The sequence below is a fragment of the Balaenoptera acutorostrata genome, chromosome 11, assembly GCF_949987535.1.
Source record: "Balaenoptera acutorostrata chromosome 11, mBalAcu1.1, whole genome shotgun sequence".
Classification (NCBI taxonomy): Eukaryota; Metazoa; Chordata; class Mammalia; order Artiodactyla; family Balaenopteridae; genus Balaenoptera; species Balaenoptera acutorostrata.
In genome coordinates this window covers 8944618-8954888 of record NC_080074.1, presented here as the reverse complement: position 1 = coordinate 8954888, position 10271 = coordinate 8944618, and the positions used below count along the sequence as shown (strand labels likewise).

Below are 10271 nucleotides of genomic sequence, written 5' to 3'. Positions count from 1 at the left end.
GGACGTATAGATTCCGTTATTAGGCAGTACTGGATGGAGAGAGGCGCTTAGGGGAAACAGCGCGAGGGCGAGGCACTAATGAGCTAATAAAAGGAAAAAGACGATGGTTGCGCCAAGTGAGCTCGGCCGCCATCATGCTCTAGTTTCCCCTTCGCCTCTCCGAGTCTGCGACCGAGGAAAAGGTCTCTGGGATGCTGAGGGGGTGTGTCCCCGAATGATTGGCGCAGGCAGCTCAGCCAATCGTAGCTCGTCAAACGGAACGCATATGACCAATGAGGGGCGACGGCAGCTGAGAGAAATTGGAGGGGCGGAACGGCAGCTTGACGGGCACAAAAGCCAGCCAGTGAGGGCCGGCAGCATCCTCCCTGCGGCCAATGGAGTGGGGCTCTGGGCGGGCCCCCGAGTGTTTGTGTTGTGGTTTTGGGGGAGGGAGGCGGAGGGGAAAGTTTGTTTATTTTGTTTTTAGTTTCTGGGGTCCCCGTGTTTCTCGGAGGTGAAGCGGGAGGGAGTGACCCCCCCCGAGCCCCTCAGTCCCTCTACTACGTCGCCTCCATAGCCTGCAGAGAAGCGGGGACCGCGCGCATCGCGGCGCATCGCCTCACAGCGGAACGCCGCGCACTCGGAGCCGGCACGGCTCAGTGGTAAGTGAGGACCGACGGCCACCGCCGCCCTTCCCCTCCCCCGCTCACCGCCCAGTCAGAGCTGGCCGGCCGGGTGGGCGAGGACGCCCGCGGGAGTGCGCGGCGCGGGGTCGGCCTGTCAAGCTGAGGCGCAGCGTGTGCGTGTCCTCGCGAGTGAGCGCGCGCGGCGGGGAGAGGGCCGGGAGGGGCGTGAGCGCGCGCGGGGTCGGCGGGGGTGGCGGCGTTGGGCGCGCGCCCCGCTGGGCGGGCGTCTGGTGGGTTTGACCCCGGGGCTAGGAGGGACGCGGGCGACATCCGCTCGCGGGGAAGGGGCGCCCCGAATGGCCGGGCCGGGACCAGCGGACGAGCGCGACTCCGGGCGTCACGCGCCGGCAGGTGTGAGCTGGGGGAGGGCTTCCGGGTGGGCTGGTCGAGTCGAGTTCGCTTCCCGTCGCCGGGGGACCTCGGGGCAGGGAGGGGTACCCGCGGAGAGCCGAGGCCCTCGGAGGCGCGTCGGGGCCCCTGCCTGGCGGTGGCAGAAAGAGGCGGCAGGCCTCGGAGCCTCCCGGTCCCCACCTGTGTGCAGGACCTGCGTGACGGAGTGAATGCGTGCCCCTGCTCCCGCCCCCACCCCTCACCCCAGAGCCCTGCGTGTGTGGCCACCTTCGAGAGGCGATTCAACCTTCTCGGGGAAAGGAGGGCGAGGGGAATATCAGCGGACGACCAGCCCGAAGTGTTTTCTGCATTCCCTGGTCCTGCGCCCTTTCGTTTCAAACTAGTGGGTTTCCACAATGGGCTTAAATGCGCTATAGTGGCTAAAGACACCCAGTAAAGGTAGCGTCTTGTCAGGCTCCTTAAGGACCAGTCCATCCTCAGTTCTTTGGGCACCGAGAACTAGTCTGGGTCTTTTCAGGCTCCTTGCTTTCTCATGTATCTTTTGGCTGTTTTATTACTTTTTAGCGTCTGTGCTAGAGGTTGAAGCGAGGGATAAGGTGAATTTCAAGTTGGCCATTTGCTTACAATATAAGCAAAATTATACAACAGAATTGGCCAGAGATGTTTCCCCATGGTCAGTGAATAAAACGTCATTAATTACTGGCCCCCCCCAGCAGTTAAGCAAACAGAAATGAGATGTATAGAAATCTTACATCTTAGCATTTTGTGCAGGTTTAACAATAGAGGCTATTTCCTTCGTAGTTGTGGGGAATTTCAGTAGGATGGTAGTTTCCTATTGATTTGGAGAAGCATCTTGGCTTTGAAACTATGTTTATTCTTTTGGTAGTGTTTTGTAAATGCCTCTTAAAAAGCAGAACTTTTAGAACATTGACAACTCTACATGTGTGCAGTGTCACACTAGGTAGGAAGTAGGAGAGATGTGAATGTAGTAGGTCCATACACTAAGGCAAGTATCCAGATCACAAATCAGACTGGCTTGTTCCACTTGGGATGCCGTGATGATAATAATGATGCCTTTATAGTTTCTTAGTTCTTGACTGTTTTTAAGTGCTTGTCCCCAAACATCATTATTTGAGCAGAATAGTTCCTGATAGGACTTAAGGAGAAGAAATTCCCAAGCTGCTTTTCTAAGGTAGCACATAAATGTCATGCCCTTGGGGAAAAAAAGATTATTTTTTTCTCATTCAAACGGAAGCACTTAAAAATGTTTTAAATCAGAATACCATTTCTTCAAATGGTAGTAGTAATGTTAAGCTAACATTTTTTGCGTGCTTTGCGTATGCCAACCTGTTTATATTTTTACCTAATTCTTACCTTAAGCCTGCGGGGTAGGTATCATTACTGTTTTATGGATGAGAAAAAGAGCCTCCAAAAGCCACAGAGCTAGGAAGTTCAAGGGCATCGGTTTAGTCTTAAGTCTGTTTGGTTTCAAAGCCTGTGCTTGTTCCATTTTGCCCACTAAGTTACCCAGAGGAAGAAATGCAGAGTACACTGAAAAGTAAGAGAGGGATGGAAAAGGGAAATGCGAGTGATGATTAGGTTCCCCATACCTAACTTAAGAATTAATTAAACTCATTCTTAGTTTTTAGAAATTAGGAACATTTTTACTGGTGTTACATCTAAGCTTTGCTTTAATTTTCTCCTTATTTAATTTTTATAAAGATAAATTAAAATGCGTTAAAAAAAATTTTTTTTTTAAATGCGTTTAATTCAGAGGTCAGGGCTTTCAGAGCCCTTCGTGCAGATCACTCCAGGACCTTTGCTGTTGTGATTAATCCTGTGTGCTCTTCCAGGGCCCAGGCGTTATTCACTTTTGTATCCAGCAGGGTGCTTACTGTATAGTAGGAGCACAGTAAATATCAGTTGACTAAGGAACAGAGTTAAAAATGTCATGATTTCGGGTTCATTTTAGCAGTTTTAGTTTAATGGGACAATAAGAAAGTGAACAGCTCATGTGCAAAAGGCATGTTCTAGAAGAATACTTAAATGGAGCAATTCATAGAATCTGGGAAGTTTGGCTCTGCTAGTTTGCTAAATCTTCCACTTCTCCTTATCTGTTTGAGCTCCTGTGCCATTCTGTTCTTCCTTTCACCTCCAGAATTCTAACAGAGGAGGCTATACTGACTGCTTCCCTTCACTACTTAGTCATCCTTTGAACCTTTGCAGCCTGGCTTTTAACCTCACCACCATTCACTGAGGCGTTTTCCAAGGTTGCCATTTAATTTAATGGTTAAATTTCCCAGACCATCCTTTCGGGCTTTATCCTGTTGTGTTCTGTCTCCCTGCAGCTCAGTCCTTTTGACTGCCCCACCCTTAAAAAAAATTTTTTTTTTACTTTTAAAATAACATATAATAATAATGAGTTTTAGTGTGTATACGTTTCTGTGAATGTTAGTACATGTACAGGTTCATGTGACCATCACCATAATCAGGATACAGAACAGTTCCATCACCCCCAAAAGACTCCCTTGTGCTCTATCCCTTTTGAGAGCCCTTTCTCCTGACTTCCATCCCAGAGAGAAATTAACACTAAGGATCAAACTCAGGCTCCTTTTGTTGTCTTTCTTTTTCTCTTTTTCTACTCCTTGAAAATGTTATTTACTTTTGGGATTTAAACTATCACTCCTATCTATTAACCTGAGGATCCATGCCTCATCTCTCTTCCATTCTCTAAACAACATCCATATTTACCTGCTGGAATTCTTCCCTAGTCCTTCATACCCGGTATGTTTAGAGTTGTGCCTAACTTTGCCTCCCAGCTAATGGCTCCCAAACCAGCTCTTCCATCAGATTTTTCTATATTTTTTGGTGATGCCATTCTTCTCCCAGCCTTATAACCCTGGAACACTTGAAGGGCCTTATATTAAACTCTGTTACCCCAGACCAAGTATCCTGCTACTCAGCTACAAATGCTGGCTCCTGCCCCTTTGCTGCCAAGCCGGCTTCTGTTCAGTAGGCTGAGCAGAGCATAGGTGGTTGGAACACTTAGAACCCATCAGGATTTCCCTGGTCAAAACCCCTCACGGCTTCCCATTGCGCTCAGACCCGTTTAGGATTTTATTTTTCATCCTTTGAGGCTTCGCAAGATCTGGCCTCTGCCTGCCTCTCCAGCCTTCTCTCACCTTTTTATGGCCCACCTGCCTTCCTGACATTCTAACTACACAGCCTTTCTTTCAATTCTTTGAATTACCCAAGCCTTTTCCAGCCGTAAGGTTTTTGTACATACCACTCTCCTGGCTTGGGCTGTTCTTCCCCCCTAGTCTTTACCCACCTGACTTCAGGGTTCAGATGAAATTATCACTTCTTCAGAGAGTCTTTCCTTTATGACCTCATCCCATCACTCCCATCCACCCTTAATTAGGTCTCTCAGAGCTCCTCTTCTGTCTTCATAGCTCTCACTACAGTTTGTGATTCAGGACCATGTCTGTTTTGCTTCCCATGCCTCCAGAGCCGAGCCAAGTATCAGGCATACAGCAAACTCTCAGTAAATATTTGCTGGCTGTGTTGTGAGTCTGGGCTTCTGCTTTTATAATTTATTGCTATCTTGTAGTTTCTGGTAGCCTTGCTTTCTACTTCCTACCTTCTCTGGACTTGATCCCACTGGTGGAGGTCTTGCCACATAGAGATAGATATGAAATCACTAAAGAGGACACCGATTTTGTTCTCTTGAATTTCACCTCCGCCTGGGAGCCTTTACCACTGAGCCAGTTGAGATCTAACCTAAATCTAAACCGGGGCTGGGCTTGCTAGTCCGCTGAGCATTGCACCTTGGTTATCCAGGCTCATGTCAGTGCTTGCAGCTGTTACTCTTCCCTCACCTCACCCTGCTCTTGATTTCTTCCTCCTCTCTACACCCAGTGTGGGACTTCTAAAGACCTGTATACTTTCCAGCGGAGCCTGCTTATTACCCTTTGACATTTGCTGGCCTTTTGACATTGACAACTGCCTCTAGTGTCTTGACGCTAGGGATTGCCCCCACGCTAGTCTTCCTGAAACAGTGCTTTGTTTACGTTTCCTGTCCCCTCCCCAAATCTACCACAGGCACTTAAGTTTGAAAACATTCAATAGTGTTTCATTGCCTCAAGGGATTAAACTCTGGAGCTTGTTATTTAAAGCTCTCTGGACTTGCACTGTGCAGTAGAAATAGAATGCAAGCCGCAAATGTGAGCCACACATGTAATTTTAAATTTTCTAGTAGCCACATTAGAAAGGTAGAAAAAAAGGGTGAAATTGATTTTCATAATGCTTTATTTACTAAAGTATATCCAGAATATTATGTAAACATACAATCAGTAAAAAAAAAAAAAATTATTGAGGTGCTTTACATCCTTTTTTTCATGTGAAACTCTGAAATCTGGAGTGTACTTTTCATTTAATACATCTCAATTCAGACTAACCACATTTCCAGTGCTCAGTAGCTGCATGTGGCTAGTGGCTACCATGCTGGACGGCACAATTCTAAACCATGTCCTCAACACGGATGGAGGGCTGTACCTGGGTAATTGCCATCACTGGCCTTTTGGTAACTCTGTTCCCCTTCCCTACAACCAGCTCCTTATCCAAATATGCTAACCTTCCTTGCTGAGAAACCCGGAGGATTCTAAGATCATCCCTAAACTTCAGTTCTCACCATCTCCTCTGAGCCATTTTAATGTTAATTTTTTCGTGTCATTGTTTTTTCATATAGCAATTATTTATTTATCAGTTTGTATTATAATCAGAGGTAGTGTTAAAATATTTAATAACTGATAAGGCATAGGTATAGGTGCCTGATGAATTAGAACCAATGGCAACTGTGTTCTCATCTGTGCGTACCTGCTGAATTACAGCTCTTATTGTCCTGGGCTGTGTTATTCTTGGTTTCCTCCATAAGACTGAGTTCCTTGAAGAATGCATTGAAGATGCATTTTTGCATCCCTAAGATGGCTCCTTACCTGGCCTGTAGTAAGCAGTCTGTAAATATGTTAAATCAGTGAACAAATGCTACCTTGTATTTTGTTTTATTCTTTCTGTGTGCTATGTTTTATCTTTCCAATTAGAAACCAAAATATAAGTTCTTTGAGGACAGAGATCATGAATTATGAAGGACTAGATGGTGGTTTCTTGATTGTCTTCATAGGAGAATTTCTTCTGAATGAAGATTTGCTTTAAAAAAATAACGATGTTTAGATACTGTTATGGGTTTTCAGGCTGGGTCAAAAAATGAGGTTTGACTTTAATGATACTTTCTTCTGTGGTTTGTAAGCTGGCTTCGAAAGCAGCTTCAAAAGAAGAGCTCCTTGGAATTAATGCATGCTCTTCCAGTTAGGGGCATATTTAGTTACTGGAAAGGCACTGAACTAGAAGTTGAAAACCTGGGTTGGTTTGTATCAAAGACATATGCTTGAGTACCTACTGTGTTCCAAGCACAGGGATGATTGAGAATTCAAAACCTAATAGTATGAAAAAAATGCAGCTTTAACACAGAGATGAAATGATTCATTCTTCCTAGGAAGATTGAATTCCTCTCTGCTCCCTTATACTTTCCTCATTTTTAGCATGGACTACACTATATAGTGTTTCTAGATCTGTCTCTCCCATCAGATTGTGAGTTTCTTAAGAGCAAGACTGTTGCATTCATCTCTGTATGAATGCTCACACTGTACTGTGCCTGCCATATTGTAGGCACTCAAATGTTTGTTGAATAAATATCCCCAAATAAATTAGTTTTGCAGAACCTTAGTTTTTTCTTTTGTAAGTAGGGAATTCTCTGCCTCAGAGAATTGTTGAAACTGTAGCAGGAATAATCGTTTAAAACTACGTATCTGTTCTGTGTATGTTATACCTCAAATATACAACATTTAACTAAAAAACAAGTGTAACTGATCACATTTCTCCCCTACTTAAAACTGTTAATGAGTCCCCAAAACCCTGCCATCTGCCCTCTGGAGTATAAACTTCATGAGAATAAGCACGTGTTCTGTCTTGCTCACTGAATGCCCAGGGAAGACCCTGCCACATTGCCTGTCCTCCCCTTGGTTGCCTGTACTCTTGCCACACCGACCTTCTGGTTCCTGAAATGCATATTCCTCCCCACTCCAGGTCTCTTCCTTGCACTTGCTCTTCCCATGGTCTGGAGGCCTCCCACCCCAACCCTAGTTGATGCCTCTTCAATCCTCAGAGCCCAGTTTATATGTCACTTCTGTAGTGACTTTCTAAGCATCCCCACCCCAGATTAGGAGATGTACTGCTTTAAAAAATTCAGAGCACTTAATATAGTTGTAATTAAGTAATCATTTAACTTGTATATTGTTTTCCCTGCTAGAAAATAGTTATGTGAATAAAAATACCTTGTCTGTTTTGTTCACATTTTTATCACCAGTATCTAGCACTGTAAATTGCACATAGTAGGTCCTGAATGAATATTTTTCAAATAAATTAAGAAAGAGAACTAAAAATAGAATTTAAAAAAATCATTTTAATGGTTTAAATAAATTAAATATATGGGGGCAGGGAGGGGCTTTCCATTTTAGATTGTCTCCAGGTTCTATTTTTTTCTTAGTTTCTACTTGTAATAGGTAAACATTTTAATATTACAGAAAGAATATTGTAATGAAAAATTTTAATTTGTCTGAAAATTTAATCTAGTCATTGTAGAGTTTTTTTCTGTTGTTGTTGTTTTGGCCATGTTGCGTGGCTTGTGGGATCTCAGTTACCGGACTAGGGATTGAACCCGGGCCACGGCAGTGAAAGCCCGGAATCCTAACCACTAGGCCACCAGGGAACTCCCCACTGTAGAGTTTAATGAGTATCTTTTTAATCCTTATTAGTAAAAATGATCAGAATGGTTATTCCTTTAAACGCTTTCTTTATGTGGTCGGGACTCACATGACTACAATTTCTCTGAACGTTTGAGTGCACACCATGTGCTGAATGCTAGGTTAGCAGCTAGGACTACAAGGATGGGATGAGAAGAGATCTTTGCTCCCGAGGAGTGCACAGCGAAGTGGGCAAGGCAGACACATACACAAATGAGTGCCATTTAGTGCAATAAGTGCTACAGTAGGCATATAGGGGAGGGGGCAGGGGTGAAAAGGAAAGTTGTCCACACAACTGGAGGTCCAGAAAGCCATTCCAGGGAAGGTGACACTTCCAGTAAGTCATAGAGGAAGAGGGCATTTCAGGCAGAGCGAACAGCCTGCACAGAGGCCCGAAGGAGCATATTTAGTATATGGAGAAGATAGCGCAGTGGTGTGCTTTTATAAAGCTGGCGTTGGGGTACAGGGCCAACAGCTGACTTACAGGCTAACCGTGTCATGTCAGACTCAGACTCTTAGATTACACTACATTTCAGAACTGGAAATAATCTTGGAAATCATGTTGTGATTCCGTACATTTGAATTCATAAAGGCATTATAAAGTACCATTCAAAGAAGCTAATCATAAACCAGAATGATGCTTGTTGCTTCTAATTAATATAGTTGCTTGAGTAGAGTACCTGTAACCATGCAAATGATTTCAGGTGGAGTTAGAAAGCAGTAACTCATTTAAGCTTATCTCGAGTGGAGAGTAAAGGAAATGACCTCCAGGTTGCCTGAGGCGAGTGCAGATCCACCTCACAGGGCCAGACACTGAACCAGTGAAAGGGATGAAATCAGAAAGGATTACCCAGAAGGGCCTCCAGGTACATGTACTGGGAAAGACGACTTCTACAGCTTGAAGTTTTAATTTTACTTATCTATAAGTCTTTAAGTGGTTCACTGAACCAGCATTAGTTTAATTTGATTCTCAACTAAAAGTGAAGAAAGGAAGATTCGTTGAATGGAAATTTAGTCCATTTTCATTCATTTTATACCTCTTTAGTTTCACAGCTCTTTGCTTTCATGTCCCCTTCCATTCCTCTTTCTCAACCTTGTTATTCTTAAGTAGTGCCTCCTTTTCCCTAATTCACCCCAACTCTTGCTATCTTTCGTTCTATTATTGTTTTTAAGTACAATTGTGAGATGTCTGTACTTTGTTGGCTAACCAGTGTTTCCTCGGATTATCATATTCAGAACTTGATAGTTTTCAGAATGGGAGGTGATTAAGCTCTGGTAGTGCTGATCACATTCAGAAGATGATAATTGACCTGTTACAATGTCGATTGCTACAAATTTCTGTGTGCTTGTTTATTGACCTACATTACAAGGGGCTAAGGAGATAATGGATGGTAGGGAAAGTGATAGCAGTGAGTGTAGTTTAAGATGTTTGGAAAAGAAAGGAAGGAGAAAATGGGAAGCACGGTGAGGTTGAGAAGGCACAACATCTTAAGGTAAGATAGAAAATCTATTTAAAAGGTGTAGGAATGAGACAGGAGGGAAGAGGGCAGGGCAGAACCTTTAAAAGAAGGACTTAGCTATTGAGGATGTAACATAAATTGGTTAGAACTGATTAGGCCCAGGATGGCAGCAAGATTCAACTTCCAGTAGCCCTTGAGCCTCATTATACGCTCATTGTAAAACATGCTAAATGACACACCCATGGGCACCATGACAGTTCTGAGGCTGACCATAAAAGGGCAAAAAGTAGGTGGGTGGCCCAATTCCTGGAAGTCCCCGCCCCTTCCCCCCAGAATCGTTGGACTAATCCTCCCACTCATTAGCTTATGAACCCAGTGCATAAACACTAAGCACCCCATATTTTGGGGCTGCTCTCGCCTTTTGAGACGGCCCACACTCTGGCTGTGGAGTGTGTTTTTCCCTCAGTAAACCCCGCTTTCACTTTACTATGGATCACTCTTGAATTCTTTCCTGTGCTAAGCCAAGGACCCTCACTTGGTGGCCTATACCAGGAACCCGCCCCGAGACCTGGGACATGACCATCCTCGTCGTGCCCCATCTTCCTGCAGCCTCTTTACAAAGGATATTAATAAATCTATTTCTTCCCTGTCACTTTGCCTCTCGCTGAATTCCTTCTGCGCCAAGTCATAAAGAACCTGAGCTTCATTAAGTTCTGAGACGAGTTGTGTGGTTTCAGTTGGAAGATTGTTGGTTCAAGGTGCAATTTCAGGAAGGACCCAGGAGGAGTGGAGTGATAATTGATAGAAGTTCCTTGTAGTTCCTCAACTAGAGAAGAGGGAGAAGTCAGGATTCTCTCTTGGATACCGTGAGCCTAAAACAGTTTATACTACTTTGATTTTTTCTATGGCACTCAGCAGAATGATTTGCATATAGTAGG

General features: G+C 44.4%; 1 protein-coding gene across 4 annotated transcripts in view; it reads left to right on the top strand.

Annotated features, from left to right (window-relative positions):
* The first annotated feature begins 409 nt into the window (after positions 1-409).
* TNRC6B (trinucleotide repeat containing adaptor 6B) overlaps positions 410-10271 on the top strand; it is a 263020-nt gene continuing 253158 nt past the window's right edge. For 2 of the 4 annotated variants that reach the window (XM_007189093.3, XM_007189095.3), the window contains exon 1: positions 410-641. The gene's annotated coding sequence lies outside the window, so the exon portion shown is untranslated. The remainder of the gene's footprint in view (positions 642-10271) is intronic. The other 2 variants (XR_009009751.1, XM_007189092.3) reach the window with 1 other exon arrangement.